Here is a 21,836-nt window from a genome sequence, read left to right on the forward strand (position 1 = left end):
CTTAAGTGAAACAAATCAGACACAGAAAGACAAATACTGCATGTTCTCACTCACAAGTGATAGCTAAAAAATGTGTACACAGGACATAGAGAGTGGAAGGATAGGATCGGGTATGGTGCTTCACACTGATAATGCCAGCATTTCAGGAAGCTGAGGTAGGAGGATTACTTGAGCCCAGGAGTTTGAGACCAGCCTTGGCAATATATCGAGATCCCGTTTCTATGAATAATTTTTTTTTTTTAATTAGCCAGGACTTGGTGACACGTGTCTGTGGTCCCAGCTACTTGGGAGGTTGAGGCAGGAGGATCACCTGAGCCCAGGAAGTCAAGGTTGCAGGGAGCTGTAATCATGCCACCACACTCCAGCCTGGGTGACAGAATGAGACTCTTATCTCAAAAAAAAAAAAGAGTGGAATGATAGATATTGGAAACAGGGGAAGGTCAGGGGTGGGAGGGGGTGGATGATGAGAAATTACTTAATGGATACAGCGTACATTACTCAGTTGAACTAAAAGCCTTGACTTGACCACTACACAATCTACCCCCATAAATTTATACAAATAAAATAAAAACTAAACTGGAGGTTCCAAGTAGAGCCCATCATGAAGTGACAATCTGCATTTAATATCAGCAGAAAGGAGGGAACTCTTATTCAGAAACCTAACTCTACGCTTCACATCACCCTAAGATTGTTCTGCCATTTACACTTTGTGGTAAGTGAATTCAGTTTCCAAATGTTGACTTTGTTGGCTACTTTTCAAATCATGAGAAAAAAGTAAGAAGACACAAGAAAACAAATCCTAATAAAAAGTAAGTAATAGAAAAATCTTAATACAATTTTTAAGTAAGTATACTTAATGCCTCAAAAAGACAATAGAGTCAGGCACGGTGGCTCACGCCTGTAACTCCAGCACTTTGGGAGGCCAAAGTAGGCAGATCATTTGAGGTCAGGAGTTCAAGACCAGCCTGGTCAACATGGTGAAACCCCATCTCTAGTAAAAATACAAAAATTAGCCAGGCATGGGGGCCCACGCCTGTAGTCCCAGCTACGCAAGAGGCTGAAGCAGGATAATCACTTAAACCCAGAAGGTGGAGGTTGTAGTTAGCACTCTAGCCTGGGCAACAAGAACAAAACTCTGTCTCAAAAAAAAAAAAGACAATAGAATAGTATTAAGAAAAAATAAACAACAAATTATGAAATAACATAAATGAAGCTCATTCTGTTGTAGTAAAGAATAAAAGAGACAAAGCTCATGCCTGTTTCTTGGGTGCTTCCTTCCTTTACTTGCTGAGGTCTTTGGCTCAGTTCAGTTGCATTTCCATCTTTATAGGAGGATTGTAGCTGGCCAGTCCCACTAAATATTGTGACACCAAATCAGGACAGAGTAAATAAGGTAGAAAAGAAGAAAAGAATGAGAATGGGGGGGGTGCATGGCTCACGCCTGCAATCTGAGCACTTTCGGAGGCCGAGGTGAGTGGATTACCTGAGGTCAGGAGTTCAAGACCAGCCTGGTCAATATGGTGAAACCCCGTCTCTAATAAAAATACAAAAAATTGGCCAAGTGCAGTGGCACACAGCTGTAATCCCAGCTACTCAGTAGGCTGAGGCGAGAGAATCCCTTGAGCCCCGGAGGCAGAGGTTGCCCACTGCACTCCAGCCTGGATGACAGAGCAAGAATCCATTTAAAAAGAAAGAAAGAAAAAGGAAGGAAGGGAGGGAGGGACGGAGGAAGAATGGTAGGGGCCAAAGCTGGGGGTGGGAAGTCTGTCTAAAGAAGGCTGTAAGGCATTTGAAATGTTGCTACCATCTACATATTCCCTATCACGTGCCAGTAAACTACTTTAGTTGGTGCAATGTACGGAACTTCCCTGATACTGGAGAAAAAGGATTATGGCATAATATGCATATAACTTTAACTTAGTTATTTTTAAATTCATTTTAAAATGAATTTTCTTTCTAAAATGTATTACATATATTTCTATTTTCTGGCCTGGCACAGTGCCTCATGTCTGTAATCCAGGCACTTAGGGAGGCCAAGGCAGGTGGATCACCTGAGATCCCAGCTGCTCAGAGGCTGAGGCAGGAGAATCGCTTGAACCCAGAAGGGGAAGTTTGTGGTGAGACGAGATGCACTCCAGCCTGGGCAATAAGTGTGAAACTCAGTCTCAAAAAAAAAAAAAAAAAAAAAAAATCCAAACATAAATGTTTATAGCAGCTTTATTTATAATTGCCAAAAATTAGAAGTAACCAAGGTGTTCTTCAATAGTTGAGTGGGAAAACTGTGGTGCATTCATATAATAACATACTATTCAGTAATGAAAAGAAATTAGCCATCAAGCCACAAAAAGACATGGCAGAAACCTAAATGCAAACTGCTCCGTGAGATAGGCCAGGATGCAAAGGCTATATGCTGTATGATTCTATGACATTCTAGGAAAGGCAGAACTGTAAAGATTGTAATAAGATCAACTGTTGTCAGGGATTCCGTGGAGGACCAGGAAGAGCGAGATGAATAGGTGAGCCATGGGATTACTAGGGCAGTGAAACTACTTATTCTGTATGACATGGCGATGGTAGACACATGGCAATGGTAGACACATGGCAGGTGTCTGCCACAGACCCCCTCGCCTTCGCCCCCAGTCTCTTTCGGTTCTGTCTTTTCGCTCGGTTGAGACAAAGAAGGATGTTACCCCCAGCGGAGCCCCGGCTCTCCAAGAGGAGGCGACCCGGGGGCCGACTCAACCGCGGAGGCCACGCCCTCTGGGAAAGGGCGGGGAATGCAAATTTGAAATCAAAGCCCGGGAACGCCGGAACAATCTCGGGTGTAAAATTTCCCTTTTCTAAGGTGGAGAATAAGAAATCGGCCCGAGTGTGTAATGGCATGAATAGTGGTGTGGAAGAGATCAAGGGAATGAGAGGAGGAGCAAGGCTGAAGCTCTCACCGCAACTTGAATGTGGATGAGAGTGGGACGGTGACTGCGGGGACGAAGGTGACAACATCGCTTCTCGGCCTTTTGGCTAAGATCAAGTGTAGTATCTGTTCTTATCAGTTTAATATCTGATATGTTCTCCATCTGAGAACACCATATTAAATCTATTTCTGGATTTGGGAGATGGAATAGGAGCTTGCTCCGTCCACTCCACGCATCGACCTGGTATTGCAGTACTTCCAGGAACGGTGCACCCCCTGTGGGGGATACAACTGGTTTGCAAAATTAGAAATAAAAATACTTTCAAGTTATTTGCTTTGTGTCTATAAGGTTCTTTATGCATCATTAACTTTGAATTAGTAGAAGATACTTAGATATTAGCATAGCGTTTGACTGGTGGTAACTCTTTTCAGAGTTCATTCGTTAGTTAACGAATCATGACCTTAGCTTTTCTCTCTTTTAAAACATTTAGTTTCGGGGATCCAAGCGTACAACCTGCAAGACTGCTGCATGGGTGTGCATGTGCCATGGTAGTTAGCTTATACCTATCAATGAGTCATCTGTATTTGAAGTCTCGCATCGCATGGTATGCACTGTATCTTTGTCTTAATGCTCTCTCCCCTAACCGCCCTCCCTAACCCCTTGGTGTTCCTCTCATTGTTCAACTCACACTGTAGCTGAGAACTGCGGTGTTTGGTTTTCTGTTTGGTTTTCTGTTCCTGTATCGCTTTGCTGGGAATGATGGCTTCCAGCTTCATCCGTGTTTCTGCAAAAGACATGAACTCAATCTTTTCTCTAGCTGCATGGTCATTCCGTGGTGTATATGGGATTTCTTTGAGCCTAACAAAATTTGTTTGTCGAGCCTATCACTGATGGGCATTCAAGTTGGTTCCAAGTCTTTGCTATTCTAAATAGTGCTGCAATAAACATACGTACCTGTGTAAAAAAGGAAAAAAAGTTCAGATTTTGAAGCATTTTAGGTTTCAGAATAGGCATAATAAACTCGCACTGATACATGCTGCAAGGTGGATGAACTTTGGAAACATCCACCTTGAAAGGAGCCAGACACTAAAGGTTACATATTATATAATCCAATCTACATAAAATGTCTAGTATAGGCAAATCTATAGAAACAGAAGGTAAATTCGTGGTTTACAGGAGCTGCGGAGGGAAGAGAAGAATGGACAGTGATTATTGATATATATGGGATTTCTTTTGGAATAATGGCTGTGTTCCAGAATTTAATAGTGTCAATGGTTGCACAATTCTGTGTACACATAGAACTAAAAGCTACCAAACTGTACACTTTAAAAGCATGAATTTTGGCCAGGTGTGGTGGTTCACAGCTGTAATGCCAGCACTTTGAGAAGGTAGGTGGAAAGATTGCTTGAGATCAGTTCAAGACCATCTGGTGAGACCTCATCTCTATCAAAAATAAAAATAAATTAGCTGGGTGAGGGGACTCACGCCGGTAATCCCAGCTACTGGGGAGGTGAGGTGGGAGGAGAGCTTGAGCCCAGGAGGTCAATGCTACAGTGAGCCACACTCATGCCAGTGCAACACAGTAAGCCTGTCTTTAAAAATAATAAAAGAATAAATTTTATGATATATGATTTATAACTCGAAAAACTGGACAAGAAAGAAATGAGGTCAAATCTGGTTCTGAATTCCCACCTCACTGGGCTGGTGGGCATTCAATCTTAGGGATTCTTTTTTTCTTTCTTTCTTTCTTTCTTTCTTTTTTTTTTTTTCTTTGAGATGGAGCCTTGCTCTTATTTCGCAGGCTGGAGTGCAATGGCACGATCTCAGCTCACTGCAACCTCTGCCTCCCAAATTCAAGCAATTCTCCTGCCTCAGCCTCCCAAGTAGCTTAGATAACAGGCACCTGCCACCACATCCGGCTAAGTTTTTTTATTTGTAGTAGAGCTGGGGTTTCAGCATGTTGGCCAGGCTGGTCTTAAACTCCTGACCTCAGATGATTCACCCACCTCAGCTCCCAAAGCGCTGGGATTACAGAAGTGAGCCATCGTGACTGGCCTCAATCTCAGGCATGCTTATGGCTCCTTTGTCTCCATTAACGTCCCCAAGAATCCAGAAAGTTGACATAGACCAAGAAAGAAACTTTGGTATTCAGTTTATAACATGACTGTTAATATCGTCATTGTCTCAACCATCGTACTTTGAAGTCTTCTGGTTCTCATACTTACATGCTGTACCTGGGAATGGGAATCTAGGACCATCTTGGGACCCACTGCCTATGCTATACAGTCCACAGTGCATCCCGACCCTGCTCTGAGTTTTACAGCTCCTTAACACCTAAGATAAGGAAGTTCTCAAGACTCCATTCTATGAGAAGCAATGGACCACTCTCTCCTCCTGGGCTTCAGATGTCCTCTAATTGCCCTTCCCTCTTAAAACATTGCTTATCTCTCAGAGGTACCTAGTATCATGAGTCAAGATTTTCCAAAGGACAGGATGAGAGGATACTTTCAGGCAGCCTCTGCATGCCATAGAGGTCCTGTCTTCCTGCTTAGAGTGGAGGAAATAAAATTTTCTGAGAAAAAAGAAATTATTATCTCAATATTCAATTCTAACACCCCCACACAAGGGCTATAAATTGGTGAAGAATTGTCCTCTCCCAGCACGTTGATTCTAGCCTGAGGCTTTGGATTCAGAGAGATAAACAGAGACCTCTGTCTACTCTCAGGATCATAGCTGACGTAAGCTAATGATGTCAAGCCCACGTAGGAAAGAATGATGTTAGTCCCATCCTCCCAGAAGCAGATACCAGGACAGGATTAAACCTAGAAAGGCTTTTGTTTTTGTTTTAAGGGCAATACATATTTAAAAAAAAAAAAACAGCAGTGGGGAAAGGAAGGGCAGCAGAAGGCTAGAAACACACCCAGATAATGATTTAAGAAAGAGAGAGGGCCAAGCATGGTGGTTCACACTTGTAATCCCAGCACTTTGAGAGGCAGAAGCAGGTGAATAACCTGAAGCCAAGAGTTCAAAACCAGGCTGGCCAACATGGTGAAACCCCGTCTCTACTAAAAATACAAAAGCTCAACCAAAGTCCCAGCTACTTGGGAGGCTGAGGCAGAAGAATCACTTAAATCCAGAAGGCGGAGGTTGCAGTGAGCTGAGATCACACCATTGCACTATAGCCTGGGCAACAGAGTAAGATTCTGTCTCAAATATAGATAGATAGATAGATAGATAGATAGATAGATAGATAGATAGATAGATATAAATAGAGATAGAGAGAGAGAGATACCTCATAAACTTACAATAAATTTTTAAATCAGATAAATTAATGAAAACCACTAGAAGCCAACAACTACAAATGTTTGAAAAACAGAAACTTCCAAGCCAGTAAACTATTTCAGAACATTAAAAAAAAAAGCTTCCAATTTCTTTCCACAGAATCATTATTTATTGGTACCACATTTAATGCGTATATCACAATAGCATCAAAATTTATCGAATAATTTATGAACATGAATGAAGAAAAATAAATTAAAAGTATTCATAAATAGAATTCAGGAACTTACTAAAAAATAATGTACCAGAACTAAATAGATTTGAACCTGGAAAGAACAGCTAAATATTAAGAAACCTATTTATATAATTACTAACAGCCTATTAATTGATCAAAGTAAAAACATAAATAAAATTGTATATCCAGAGATGCTATAAAATCATTTGATAAAATTAAACATTGGCTGGGCATGGTGGCTCATGCCTATAATGCCAGCACTTTGGGAGGCCAAGACAGACAGATCAGTTGAGGTCAGGAGTTTGAGACCAGCCTGGCCAATATGGCAAAACTCATGTCTACTAAATACAAAAATTAGCTGGTGTGGTGGTGCACGCCTAGAATTCCAGCTACTCGGGAGGCTGAGACAGGAGACTTGCCTGAACCCAGAAGACAGAGGTTACAGTGAGCCTAGATGGTGCTACCACACTCAAGCCTGGGTGACGGAGTGAGACTCTGTCTCAAAAAAAAAAAAGGAAACATTACTTCTTGATTTTTAAGTAATTCTTTCTTAATACAAGTACATATGGCCATGCCTATCTATACTTATTTTTGTGGCTATATAAATTCTTAAGCCAAAGCCTGGTGTCAAGATAAATGGTGAAGTGCTGTAAACAATTCAGTTAAAGTCAGAAACTAGACAAGTTTGTAAATTACTGTTACTTCTATTTAGCATATATCTGGAAGTACTGGTCAACACAGTTAGACAGAAGAAATAGATATACTGGAAAGAAAGAAGCAAAATTATTTGTTGCAGCCAATATGATGTTCAGACAACTAACTGTAAAACCATTGGAAGTAACAAGAGAATTCAGTAAGGTGACTATGTAATAACAAATAGACTTTTAATAATAAATGTCTAAAAATAGACTTTTAAAATAATAAGAATAGCTCCATCATATGGAAACAACATATTTTTTCCTACTAAACAAAAGATTTTTCCTACTTTCTGTTTTCTTCCTGCTAAATAAAAATAATCTTTCCCTGCTTGCAAGCTAAAAGTTTAGTCTGTCACCGTTTGATGGATGTTGGCAGAGAGGCAAGACTCCTTACTCAGAAACAAAAGATTTTGTTACAGTAATTGCAGTAGTCAGACTATTAGCATTTTCTGTGACAATTTCCTGAGCTCTAGTTTATGCAGGCCGGGACAAAAGAGGGCCAGGTGACACCTGCTCCTGCAGTGATCTGCACTACAGGACAAGAGGCCTGAGCTCAGGAAATCTGAATATTTTATACTAGACCTTAAACATGCCTGCCCTTTGCCACTAAGGGAGGTACTAACTCTATCTTTTAAGTCTGTTTGCTATACTATGTCCTTGAAAAGACAGTCTAGAACAAAGGCAGAAAAACCCAAGACATGCAGAAACAGGAGAGCCCCTGGAGAATTATTTCCCAACACAGCTTAGCGAAAACTTTAAATGCTACTTGGAGCCAAGAGCAGTGGCTAATGCCTGTAATGCCAGCACATTGGGTGCCCAAGGTTGGTGGATGATCTGAGGTCAGGAGTTCAAAATGAGACTGGCCAATGTGGCAAAACCCCATCTCTACCAAAAATCTAAAAAAAAATTAGCTGGGTGTGGCAGTGCACACCTGTAGTCCCAGCTACTCAGAAGGCTGAGGCAGGAGAATTGCTTGAACCTGGGAGATGGAGGTTGCAGTGAGCTCAGATCAGGTCACTGCACTCCAGGCTGGGCAACAGAGCAAGACTCTGCCTAAAAAAGAAAAAAAAACCACCTGGAATATAAATGAAGATTTCATAAATTGGAAGATCTACCCTATTCTTGGATAATACCAATAAATATAATGAAAGTCTAATTACTCCTAAATTAATCTATAAATTTAATGCTAATCCAATTAAAATACCAATCAGTGGAGCAACAGAAACTCTCCTTCATTGCTGGTAGGATTAGAAAACCATGCAGCTAGGTGGGGCGTGGTGGCGCCTGCCTGTAATCCCAGCACTTTGGAAGGCCGAGGTGGGTGGATTGCTTGAGGTCAGGAATTCGAGACCAGCCTGGTCAACGTGGTGAAACCCCATCTCTACTAGAAATACAAAAAAAATTAGCCAGGCTTGGTGGTGGGCTCCTGCAATACCAGCTACTCAGAAGGCTGAGGCAAGAGAATCGCTTGAACCTGGGAGATGGAGATTGCAGTGAGCCAAGTTCGCGGCACTGCATTCCAGCATAACAAACAAATAAGGAAACAGTGCAGCCACTCTGGAAAACAGTTTGACAGTTTCTTAGAAAGCTAAACATTGTCTTACCATATGATCCAATAATCATGCTTCTAGGTGTTTACTCAAATGAGCTGAAGACTATGTTCACAAAAAATCCCAAACATAAATGTTTATAGCAGCTTTATTTATAATTGCCGAAAATTAGAAGCAACCAAGGTGTTCCTCAATAGCTGAATGGATAAACTAGTCATTCATACAATGGAATATTATTCAGTAATGAAAAATGAGCCACCAAGCCACAAAAAGACATGACAGAAACCATAAATGCAAACTGCTAAGTAAAAGAGGCCAGGATGCAAAGACTATATGCTGTATGATTCTAACCACATGACATTCTAGAAAAGGCAGAATTGTAAAGATTGTAATAAGATCAACTGTTAGGGATTCAGTGGACGACCAGGAAGAGTGTGATGAATAGGTGAGCCATGGGATTACTAGGGCAGTGACACTGCTTATTCTGAATGATACAGCAATGGTAGACACATGACACGATGCATTTGTCAAAATTCATAGCATGTACACCCCAAAGCATAAATCTAATGTAAAGTATGGCCTTTAGTTAACAATAAAGTATCAATACTGGCTCATCCATTTTAATTACAGGATATTAATAATAGGGAAAACTGGCTGAGAATGGTGGTCATGCCGGCAATCCCAACACTTTGGAAGGCTGAGAGAGGAGAATCACTTGAGCTCAGGGGTTCAAGTCTAGCCTAGGCAACATAGGGAGACCCCCATCTCTACAAAAAATACTAAAAATTAGCCAGGCATGGTAGCATACACATGTGGTCCCAGCTACTCTGGAGGCTGGGGTGGGAAGATCCTTTGGGCCCAGGAGGCTGGGGATGCAGTGAGCCATGATCACACTACTACACTCCAGTCTGGGTGACAGAGTGAAACCCTGTCTCAAAAAACAAAAAAGAAAGAAAGAAAAAAAGAGGGCCCAGCACAGTGGCTCACGCCTATAATCCCAGCACTTTGGGAGGCCAAGGCAGGTGGATCACAAGGTCAAGAGATCGAGACCATCCTGGTCAACATGGTGAAACCCCGTCTCTACTGAAAATACCAAAATTAGCTGGGCATGGTGGCGCAGCCTGTAGTCCCAGCTATTCGGGAGGCTGAGGCAGGACAACTGCTTTAACCCAGGAGGTGGAGGTATCGGTGAGCCGAGATCACGCCATTGCACTCCAGCCTAGGTAACAAGAGTGAAACTCTGTCTCCAAAAAAAAAAAGAAAACCATGGTGTGTGAAGGGGAGACATATAGCAATTCTGTATTTTCTCCTCAATTTTTCTGTAAACCAAAAACTGCTCCAAAAACTTAATCTAAAAACTTAAATAAATAAAATTTAAAATGCCAATAGGCATTTTTCTTAATGTAAGACAATCTGATTCCAAAGCTTACATGAAAAAATAACCATAAAATCCTGAGAAAGGCCGGGTGCGGTGGCTCACGCCTATAATCCCAGCACTTTGGGAGGCCAAGGCGGGTGGATCACGAGGTCAAGAGATTGAGACCATCCTGGTCAACGAGGTGAAACCCCGTCTCTACTAAAAATACAAAAATTAGCTGGGTGTGGTGGTGTGTGCCTGTAGTCTCAGCTACTTGGGAAGCTGAGGCAGGAGAATTGCTTGAACCCAGGAGGCGGAGGTTGCGGTGAGCCGAGATCGCGCCATTGCACTCCAGCCTGGGTAACAACAGCGAAACTCTGTCTCAAAAAAAAAAATCCTGAGAAAGGATTTTTAAATATATTTCACCTATTAAAATATACTATAAGATCACAATAGGGCCAGGCACCATGTCTCACTCCTGTAATCCCAGCACTTTGGGAGGCCAAGATGGGCAGATCACCTGAGGTCAGGAGTTCAAGACCAGCCTAACATGGAGAAACCCCATTTCTACTAAAAATACAAAAATTAGCCAGGCATGGTGGCGCATGCCTGTAATCCCAGATACTCAAGAGGCTAAGGCATGAGAATTGCTTGAACCTGGGAGGCAGAGGTTGCAGTGAGCCGGGAATGCACCGTTGCACTCCAATCTGGGCAACAAGAGTGAAACTCTGTCTAAAAAAATAAAAATTATAAATTATAAATAAATAAATACACCACAGTAAATGAAATAATTTGGTATTGACACCTAAATAAGGAAGTGGATCACTACAGCAGTATAAATTCTAGAAACAGATTTAAATGTGTTGGGTTATCTAGAATGTGAGAAAGGTGTCAGTTCTAATCAGAAGAGAAATGGTGTTGTTGAAAATAGCTAGCCTCCGGAGAGACAATCAAGTCAAATCTCTATCTCACACTGTGCATAAAAATAGAATCTAGATGAGTCACGAAGTTATATGTAAAAATGAGACAAAAAGTAATTTACATTGGAAGTCACATCTTTCTAAGCAAAAAACAATCCCTAGAACTTCCATTTTTTTAAAGTAATATATTTTACATTTCTAGAAATTGGCATCAAAAAAATACCATAAAGTTGAAAGACAAAATATGGCTGGGGAAAACTATTTTCAATTTGTATCATAAAAAAGTTTAATTTCCTTAACAGAAAATGGATAATGGACAAGAATATAACTATGGAATTACTATAAACAGCTTTTAAGTATTTTTAAGTATTTGTATTTATTCAAGTACTTTACACAAAAAGTAAAAGTACTGAGAAAGTATTGTGCTTATGTAACTATTTGTTATCATACTATCATCTTTCCAAATATGCAAATTAAAACTATAAGACACCATTTTTTGTCCGCTTGGCAAATATCAAAAATTTGTATAATACTGTATTTACAAATGAATAGACAGATACACTTTGTTGTTGAGAGTATAAATTGATACAACTTCTTTGGAAATAAATTTATCAATATCAAAGGTATTTTGATATTTATCAATATCAAAAGGTTTTTTGTTTGTTTGTTTGTTTGTTTTTGAGACAGAGTTTCACTCTTGTTACCCAGGCTGGAGTGCAATGGCACGATCTCGGCTCACCGCAACCTCCGCCTCCTGGGTTCAAGCGATTCTCCTGCCTCAGCTTCCCAAGTAGCTGGGACTACAGGCATGCACCACCATGCCCAGCTAATTTTTCTATTTTTAGTAGAGACAGGGTTTCACCTTGTTGACCAGGATGGTTTCGATCTCTTGACCTCATGATCCACCCGTGTCGGCCTCCCAAAGTGCTGGGATTATAGGCGTGAGCCACCGCGCCCGGCCAATATCAAAGGTTTAAAGGCATGTATCTCATCTGTAAAATGGGAATGAAAAAAACCCTTGATTCAGCTATTTCCTTTTTTCTTTCTTTCTTTTTTTTTTTTTTTTTGAAAGACAAAGTCTGGCTCTGTTGTCCAGACTTAGTTCAGCGGCACAATATCAGCTCACTGCAACTTCCGTCTCCCAGATTCAAGTGACTCTCCTGCCTCAGCTTCCCAAGTAGCTGGGACTGCAGGTGTGCACCAGTATGCCCAGCTAATTTTTGTATTTTTCAGTAGAGACAGGGTTTCACTATATGTCGGTCAGGCTAGCCTTGAACTCCTGACCCCAGGTGATCTGCCTGCCATGGCTTCCCGTAGTGCTGGGATTACAGGTGTGTGCCACCATGCCTGGCCAGCTATTTCAATTCTAGGCTGTTACCCCTCACAAATATATGTGCTCACATTGTGGCAGGAAAAGCCGCTGACATAGCCCCTCAGACACCAGAGTGAGTAAGGAAGAGACTTGTATCTGGCTAGCTGAGGAGCACTGGTTGGCTCGTGTTCAAAAAAAAAAGCCAAGCTCCCCCAAAAGCAGTTTATTTCCCTTTTTAAAGACATATAACCCAAAGGGGAGCAGAGGTAAAACTGTGTCATTGCCCAGTGGCTGGACATCTGACATTACAGTCTTTGGCTTTCATTGATTTGCTAACTTACATGTGGCGCAGGAGGGGAAGAGTTACAGAAGTTGAACAAAGGCAGTAATCACTTAGTGACAGAGGGATCTCTAAGGGTGTCTGGGGAGTATGTGACTCAGGGAAGGTCCTTGGGCAGTAAGAAAAACATTTGCAACACTTTCAAGGCTGTCAGATAACACAGATACCGGTTACAGAGAGAAGGATTATTTCTCAGTCCTTGGGCCCCACTGTGGTTGGGCTGGTGGGTCAGCATCTTGCCTGATTACAGACTTCAATTTTGTGCTATTTTATCTCCCCTCCCCCATTTTCTAACAAAGGACAGGCAAGGGAGAGAGATGTACAAGATATATGTATGTACAAGATATACAACATATATGTACAAGAGTACTAATTAAAGCATCTTTTGTAATATAAAAGACTGGAAATTGTCACATTAACTGTGATACAACCACCTAATGAAATGTTTTACAGCTCTTAGGCTGGGTGCGGTGGCTTATGCCTGTAGTCCCAATATATTGGGAGGCCGAAGCTAGCAGATCATTCAAGGTGAGGAGTTCAAGACCAACCTGACCAACATGGTGAAACCCCATCTCTACCAAAAATACAAAAATTAGAGGGCCATGGTGGCACATACCTGTAGTCCCACTACTTGAGAGCCTACGGCAGGAGAATGGTCTGAACTCAGGAGGCAGAGGTTGCAGTGAGCTGAGACTACACGCCAACCTGGAAGCAAAAAGGAAAGGGAAGGGGAGGGGGAGGGGAAGGGGAGAGGGGAAGGGGAGGGGGAAAGGGAGCAGGACAAAAGGGAAAGGAAGGGAAGGAGGGAGGGAGAGAGAGGGGAAAGGAAGGGAAAGAGAGGGAATGGGAGGGGAGGGGAGGGGAGGGGAGGGGAGGGGAGGGGAGGGGAGGGGAGGGGAGGGGAGGGAAGGGGGACTATATAGCTCCTGGAAAGAATAAGGTGGTATTATAAGTATGGCCATGGCAAGATCTTAAAGCTGTAATTTCAAGGAAAAAAATACAGATTGTGCCAGATGGTACCATTTATGTAAAATGGGGGCCTACATGTATGTGCTTATCTATATGCATTAGAAATAGCTACCCAATGGACATCTGAGGTTCCTTAGCTTGCAGTATCACTCCATCTGTCCTTACCTTCACATGGCATCCTCCATGTATGTTTGCCCAAATCTCTAAGGAGGATATTCTTCATGTTGGACTGAAGCCTAAATAAAATTTAAAAAAAAAGAAAAAGAAAGAAATAGCTACACAAGGAATGAAAAAAGAACCAGTTATTGTGATTGACTTTAAGAAGAGGTGGGGTGGTCCAAGAGTCAGGGATAAAACATTCACCTGTCTTTTTACTATGTTTTATTGTTTGATTGAGAGAGGGAGAAAGCGAGAAGAGATGCTTCCTACAGTCTGGAGGGGTTTGGGGTGGTCCCCTGCAGGAGGTGAATTTAAACTGTTTAGAAGAATGGAAAATCAGAGGAAATGCAAATGAATTTGAGTTATGCAGCCTGCGACACAGGCATCAGCTAGCTAAGTACCAGGTAATTTTAAAACACAGACAAGGGGCCCCAGTTCCAGGGAAAACCCTGCACACACGCCCGGCTGAGCCTCCTGTGTTCTGAGAGCAAGAGATCGGCACTGCTGCTGGATAGGCAAGTAGGACTGCAGAGAGGTCACTACTCAGAGGACACAGAGCAAAAAGGAACAGAGCTTCCTTCTGCTGAAGGTCCTTACTAACAGTGAGAGCCTGGTCAGGCATTCATTCATTCAATCACTCATTAGTTTACTTCTTTCCATTCCTTTCAATAAATATACATGTCTACTTTGTCCAAGGGTCTGGAAAAGCAGTTACAAGGAGGAAAACAGAGGTCAATATAGCTCATAGTCTAAGTGGAAAGACCAATATTGAGCCAACAATTTTACAGTATGTTGCGAGAAGCATGCCCTGTATAATAGATAATCACTGCAATAGGTTTAACTCTTAGTCCACATAGTCAAGGGTACAAACAAGAAACGCTGACCTGCCATCCTTTATCAAACCAGCACTTTGGGAGGCCGAGGCGGGTGGATCACCTGAGGTCAGCAGTTGGGATCAGCTTGGCCAACATGGTGAAATCCGTCTCTAGTTCCTGCCTCGGGGAGGAAGTCCAGTCCCTGCTCTGGGAAGCCCCTCCAGACCTTCTGCTTCCCTGTCTCGGAATGGGTCCCTGGTCTAGCAGGTAGGAGGCTGGTCTCCCGCCAGCTGTTGACGAACTAAAGGCCCAGCTTAGCCTCAGCTCCTCTAGTGATGAAGCCCTGAGACCTTTCCTTTTTCCGGGAAAACGTGGACCACTCTCCGCCAACAGGTATCTTCTACAGACTCCTCTCCCCATCGTCCCCACCCCGCCAGGTGTCTTTTGGTTGTCTTTTCGCTAGGTGGATACAAACCAAGAAGTCGCCCACAGCTGAGCCCCGGCTCCCCAAGCGTAAGCGGGCCCCGGGGGGGCGGAGTCAACCGCGGATGCCACGCCCCTTGGGAGAGGGCGGGGCATGCAAATTTGAAATGAAAGCCCGGGAAGGCCGGAGTAATCCCAAGTGTAAGATTTTCCTTTTCAAACGTGGAGAATAAGAAATCAGCCCGAGTGTGTAATGGCATCAATAGTGGTGTGAAGAGACCCTGGGAAAGAGGCGAGGAGCTAGGCTGGGGCTCTCACCGAGACATGAACGTGGAAGAGAATGGGAAGGTGACGGTGGGGACGATAGTGACAGTATCGCTTCACGGCCTTTTGGCTGACATTAAGTATAATATCTGTTTTTATCAGCTTAGTGTCTGATACGTAGTCTATATGCTATCCGACAAAAATATATAAAATGCATTTATGGAGTTGGAAGACTGAGTAGCAGCTTACCTTATTCACTCCGTGCAGTATCCTCGCGGGGTACAATCTGTTTGCAAGGTGTGAGTAAAAAATATTCCTGATTAGCTCTCAGATCTATTTTCTGAAAGTGATGTAAGGGTCTGATCTGCTGGTGGCATACGATAGGTCTCCCAGTACTTCGATTTTCACTGTAACTATAACTATGTGCCAATAGAGCATGTTCAATGTTTCCTAGATTTCTTTGGATCTCAGCTGGGTAATAAGTGATTGTAATCACTTAAAGAAATGGGGTGCACCAGTTGCCCCGCCTGGACTTGGACTTTTTTTTTTTTTTTTTTGCATTTTAGGTTTTGGGGTACATGTGAAGAACTTGCAAGATTGTTGCATAGGTACACACGTGGCAGTGAGATTTGCTGCCTTCCCCATCACCTATATCTGGCATTTCTCCCCAAGCTATCTCTCCCCAACTCCCCACCGCCCGCTGTCCCTCCCCTATTTCCCCCCAACAGACCCCAGTGTGTGATGCTCCCCTCCCTGTGTCCCTGTGTCCTCATTGTTCAACACCCACCTATGAGTGAGAACATTCGGTGTTTGATTTTCTGTTCTTGTGCCAGTTTGCTGAGAATGATGGTTTCCAGGTTCATCCATGTTCCTGCAAAAGACACGAACTCATTGTTTTTTATGGCTGCATAGTCATTCCATGAAGTGTATGTGTCACATTTTCTTTGTCCAGCCTATCATTGGTGGGCATTGGAATTGGTTTAAAGTCTTTGCTATTCTAAATCATGCTGCAATAAACATACGTGTCCATGTATTAAAAAAAAGGTCAGATTTTGAAGCATCTTAGATTTCAGATTAGGCATAATAAACTGGCACTGATACATGCTACAAGGTGGATGAATGTTGGAAACATTATGCCAAGTGAAAGAAGCCAGACATTAAAGGATACATGTTACATAATTCAATCTATATGAAATGTCTAGAAGAGGCAAATCTATAGAAGCAGAAGGTAAATTAGTGTTTCCCAGGGGCTGGGGGTGGGAAAGAGAAGAATGGAGAGTGATTACTGATGTGTATGGGATTTCTTTTGGAATAATGAACGTGCTCTAGAATTTAATAGTGTTAATGGTTGCATGATTCTGTGTTCACACAGAAGGAAAAACTACCAAACTGTAAACTTTAAAAGCATGAATTTTGGCCAGGTGTGGTGGCTCACAGCTGTAATGCCAGCACTTTGAGAAGCTAGGTGGGAGGATTGCTTGAGATCAGGAGTTCAAGCCCAGCCTGGGCACCATGGCAAGACCTCATCTCTATCAAAAATGAAAATAAATTAGCTGGGTGAGGGGGCTTACACCTGTAGTCCCAGGTACTTGGGAGATGAGGTGGGAGGATGGCTTGAGCCCAGGAGGTCAACACTGCAGTGAGCCACACTCATGCCAGTGCACTCCAGCCTGGGCAACAGAGTGAGCCCGTCTTTAAAAACAATAATAATAAAAGAATGAATTTTACAATATATGAATTACAACTCAAAACAATGGATGAGAAAGAAATCAGGTCAAATCTAACTCTGAATTCCCACCTCACTAGGCTGGTGGGCATTCAATGGAGTGCAATGGGGCAATTTCTGCTCCCTGCAACCTCTGCCTCCTGGATTCAAGCAACTCTCCTGCCTCAGCCTCCCAAGTAATTGGGATTACAGGTATCCGCCACCACCATGTCTGTGGTGATTGTACTGTTATCATTGTATCACTGCAATTCAGCTCAGGCAACACAGTGAGTGTATTTGTTTTCACACTGTTGATAAAGACATACCCCAGACTGGGAAGAAATAAAGGTTTAATTGGACTTACAGTTCCACAAGGCTGGGCAGGCCTCAGAATCATACTGCGGGGGGTGAAAGGCACTTGGGGCAGCAAGAGAAACGGAGGAAGAAGCAAAAGTGGAAACCCTGATAAACCTGTCACATATCTGAAACTTACTCATTATTTATCATGAGAATAGCACAGGGAAGACCTGCCCCCATGATTCAATTACCTCCCCCTGTCCCTCCCACAACATTTGGGAATTCTGGGAGATCAACTGAAGTTGAGATTTGAATGGGGACACAGCCAAACCACATCAGTCAGATTCTGTCTATAAAATATTTTTAATTAAAAAAATTTTTATATGTGAGCTCAGAAACCAATACCCCAAAATATGGTAAAATATGCTGAATTTAAGAAGCCTCAAGGTCTCTTTGACCTTCCCCTCTCCACTGTCTCTCTCAAAGAAGCTGAAGTTCCTTTCATCTGCTTAAGATTCGGACCCATCAAAGAGAATAACTTTTTTTTTATTTTCCTCCCTGTTATTGCATTATCTATTGCTGAAAGGGAGACCAGGATGTGACCGCACCTGAGCAGACCTTTTCACGAGTACAGTGACTATTATGGCAGGAATATAATGACAGTATAATGATCCCAAGAATTATCTACATTACAAAGAAAACTATTTACAAGTTAATCTTTGTTCCCCATCCAATCATCCTCCCTACCAATTATTTATTGTCCTTCAATAGAATTCCTCTTGTTTTCCCTCCTATAACCTGTTTTACTAGAATCCAGGCCCCCTTTCTTTCTGTTATCTCAAAATGGTATATGAGTTTCTGTAACTCATCGGAAAGTTAGGTCTTTACCCTGAAGGCTCCTGTGTATACAGGTTAAATAATTTTGTAGGCCTTTTCTCCTATTATTTGACCTATCTCATGCCAGTGATTTTTCAGTCAACCTTTAGGGGGCCAATGGCTGTGGTCTCCACAAGTACAGAACTCTCTTACTTCTCTAATTAGGCTACAATGACCACGGTGCTCCCACAGTATTAGTCACCATATACTTTCCTTAATATTGCCATGGAGGTTGACTGCACTGACTCCTTAAATATACTTACCAAACTGGTACCTTTATCTTATCAATGTGATGAGCCTGAAATCCATAACATACAGTGAATTTTTATTTTGTAAGAAAGGTATCCTATGACCAAATAGACATTTTTTCCCAAGATGGAGCTTTTTTTTTTCCCAAGATGGAGTCTCACCCTCTCACCCAGACTGGAGGACAGTAGTGCAATTGTGGCTCACTGCTACCTCCACCTCCCAGGTTCAAGCAAGTCTTCCGCCTCAGCCTCCCTAGTAGCTGGGAATACCAGCTGCGCCACCACACCCAGCTAATCTTTGTGTGTGTGTTTTGGTTTTTTGGTTTTTTGGGTTTTTTTAGTAGAGATAGGGTTTCACCATGTTGGCCAGGCTGGTCTTGGACTCCTGACCTCAGCTGATCTGCCCGCCTCAGCCTCCCAAAGTGCTGGGATTACAGGCGTGAGTCACTGCACTGGCCAAGATAACCTATAAAGTAAGAAAAACCAGCCCTGGGGGACCCCGATCCCAGATTGGCTTGTCAAGTTGGAATGCTTGGCCCAGGCTGGGAACTTGCTGGAACACAGCAGACTGCTTTGGGGAGTGATGCTTTCACACACAGCTCGCATGGGAGGAGCAGGGGATCCAGAGTATCGTCAGACCACAAAAATCCCTTAGGTGGCACTGGCTATGGGTCAGACACTATTCTGAACGCTGTGCACACATGCAGGTGACCAGCAGAGGTCAACAGGATGGAGTGGGAACATACCCCTTACAGGCAGTGAAACATCTGGAATGGAAGGTGCAAGATCCAACATGGGCAAGCAGGTGGGGGTCAGTCTCAGCCTTTGCTGAGATCCTGGCTCCATGGGCTGCACTGGTTCATTCCTTCATATGAAGGGTGGCTCTTTCCAGAGTTTTCGTCTGACAGAAAAGGCAGAGGGAAGTTTCCAGTATTATGCAGCGTTTCCTCTCACGAGGACCCCTGCATGGTTTACCTATGTCTATAACTCTAGCGTTTCTCCTTCTCTGTGTACAGTCCACACAGATGGGCGGTTAAAACATAGGACACTTCTCTCCTCCAGGAAAGCCAATATGTTCCATTGTCTGCAGAATCATTTCAAATTTTTTAAGACCAAATTCTGGCTCCCCCATGAGCTTGCCATACCCACCGGCCTCAGCTCCCCCTGCCTCTATGCCCTTCTGCAGACCACAGGCTGCATCAAGTGCACTGTGGTCATGGGTGTGCCTTGCAGTTTCACAACGCAGGCTTCCCATCCTGCCACTCCCTCAGGTCACGGCCATTATTCCAAAAGAAATCCCATACGCATCAGTAATCACTCTCCATTCTTCTCTTCCCCACCTCCAGCCGCCAGCAAACACTAATTTGCCTTCTGTTTCTACAGATTTGCCTATTCTAGATATTTCATATAAATTGAATTATGTAATATGTAACTTTTAGTGTCTGGCTTCTTTCACTTGGCATAATGTTTCCAAATTTCATCCACCTTGTAGCATGTATCAGTGTGAGTTTATTAGCCTAATCTGAAATCTAAAATGCTTCAAAATCTGATTTTTTTTTTACACATAGACACCTATGCTTATTGAGGTACTATTTAGAATAGCAAAGACTTTGAAACAATTCGAATGCCCATCAATGACAGGCTGGACAAAGAAAATGTGGTACATACAACACCATGGAATGACCATGCAGCCATAAAAAAGAATGAGTTCATATTTTCTGCAGGAACATGGATGAAACTGGAAGCCATCATTCCCAGCAAAGCGACACAGAAACCGAAAACCAAACACTGCATGCTCTCATCCGCAGTGTGAATTGAACAATGAGAACACGTGGACACAGGAAAAGGAACATCACACACTGAGGCCAGATGGGAAGTAGCGGGGAAGGGGAGAGAGAACGCGCATTAGGACGAATACCCACTGCATGCAGGGCCTGGAACCTACATGACTGGTTGATAGGTGCAACAAACTACTATGGCACATGCAGACCCATGCAACAACCCTGCAGGTTCCACACATGTATCCCAAATTTAAAGGAAAGAAACATCCAAGTCCAGGATGGGTAAGTGGTACACCCCATTTCTCTAATAAAAACACCATCACTCAATGGCCAAGCTGAAATTAAGTACCTCCAAATGGCCAGAGCCCACAACATATACCGTTGGCAAACGAAAAACTTTAGAGCACCTTCTAAGAAAGAAGAAAACTGGCTTATCTGAGGCTAAAAACAAGCTACATCGCAGGAGCGTTAATTCTAATTCTGCAGACCAACTGTATTCCCTGAAGGAGTTGGACCGTTTCTGGAAGTACTGCAATATCAGATCGATACGTAGAGTATATAGAACGAACTCCTATTCTCTTCCCTAGCTCCAAAAATACATTTGACACATTGCTGTCAGATAGAGAACATATCATGTATCAAATTGATAAGAACAAATACCACATATAATCTTAGCTAAAAAGGGAAACGTCTTTTGCCCCCGCAGTCACCACCCCACTCTCATACACATTCAAGTCGTGGTGAGAGCTCCAGCCTTTCACTTCGCCTCATCCTCTTGGTCTCTTCCACACCACTATTGATGCCATTACACATTCGGGCTGATTTCTTATTCTCCATGTTTAAAAAGGGAACTCTTACACCCGAGATTGTTCCGGCGTTCCCGGGCTTTGATTTCAAATTTGCATGCCCCGCCCTTTATCAGAGGGCGTGACCTCCGCGGTTGACTCCGCCCCCGGGGCCGCCTTCGCTAGGGCGGCCGGGGCTTCCTTGCTTGCAACGACTGAGCGGAAAGACAAAACAGAAATAGATTGGGGGACGAGGGCGAGAGGGGTCTGTAGAAGGCAGAGAGTGGTCCACGTTTTCCTGGAGAAAGACAAGGTCTCAGGGCATCATCACTAGAGGAGCCCAGGCTGCGCTGGGCCTTTAATTCGTCCACAGCTGGCGTGGAGACCAGCCTCGTACTTCCTGGGTTTACCTGCTGGACCGGGGACCAGTTCCGAGTCAGGGAAGCGGAAGGCCTGGAGGCGCTTCCCAGAGCAGGGACTGGACTTCCTCTGCCAGGCAAGAAGCCGATAGCAGACACCTGGCAGAGGGAGGCGGCGGCGTGGATGGAGAGGGCCCAGCAAGGATCCTCCCCAGCCCCTGTGCCTGCGACTCCAGTCGCTTCTGTGCACGGACCGTGTCCTGTGCTGTGTAGGGAAAGTTGCCTCTCTCTTGGGACGTGGATTCCTTCCACCTCCTCCTCTCCTCGTTACTTCTGACTCGACTCAGGTTGTCAGGACGCCGCTTGGGTATCACCCCTCAAGGAAGCAGTCCCTTAATGAAGGGCCCTCGGCACCCGCCCCATATGTGACTATGTATTTCATCGCACCCTGTTATTTATATTAGCTACTCTGCTCACCACCCTTCTGGGCAATCCTTTATCTCCCCCCCCCCACCACGAAATCCTACCACTGGGGGCTGGGACCCTCATCAG

At 43.4% G+C, this 21,836-nt stretch overlaps 1 long non-coding RNA gene, 2 other non-coding genes and 1 pseudogene across 6 annotated transcripts in view; 2 read left to right on the forward strand and 2 right to left on the reverse strand.

The window, feature by feature from the left end:
- LOC128929089 (uncharacterized) overlaps positions 1-21,836 on the reverse strand; it is a 60,007-nt gene that overhangs the window by 37,207 nt on the left and 964 nt on the right. For 3 of the 4 annotated variants that reach the window (XR_008475015.2, XR_008475014.2, XR_008475013.2), the window contains exons 1-5: positions 19,106-21,832; positions 16,021-16,104; positions 15,483-15,519; positions 13,738-13,808; positions 3,601-3,696 (exon numbers count right to left, since the gene is read on the reverse strand). This is a non-coding gene — a long non-coding RNA (uncharacterized LOC128929089). Of the gene's footprint in view, positions 1-3,600; positions 3,697-13,737; positions 13,809-15,482; positions 15,520-16,020; positions 16,105-19,105; positions 21,833-21,836 lie in introns of those variants that run through there. The other variant, XR_013523115.1, reaches the window with a different exon arrangement.
- Positions 2,999-3,189, forward strand: LOC118146071 (U2 spliceosomal RNA). The gene has a single exon (XR_004731528.1). It is a non-coding gene; the product is annotated as a U2 spliceosomal RNA (small nuclear RNA).
- LOC118145840 (U2 spliceosomal RNA) lies at positions 15,344-15,546 on the forward strand (annotated as a pseudogene).
- Positions 20,645-20,827, reverse strand: LOC118146074 (U2 spliceosomal RNA). The gene has a single exon (XR_004731530.3). It is a non-coding gene; the product is annotated as a U2 spliceosomal RNA (small nuclear RNA).

The sequence above is a fragment of the Callithrix jacchus genome, chromosome 10 (assembly GCF_049354715.1).
Source record: "Callithrix jacchus isolate 240 chromosome 10, calJac240_pri, whole genome shotgun sequence".
NCBI classification, from domain to species: domain Eukaryota; kingdom Metazoa; phylum Chordata; class Mammalia; order Primates; family Cebidae; genus Callithrix; species Callithrix jacchus.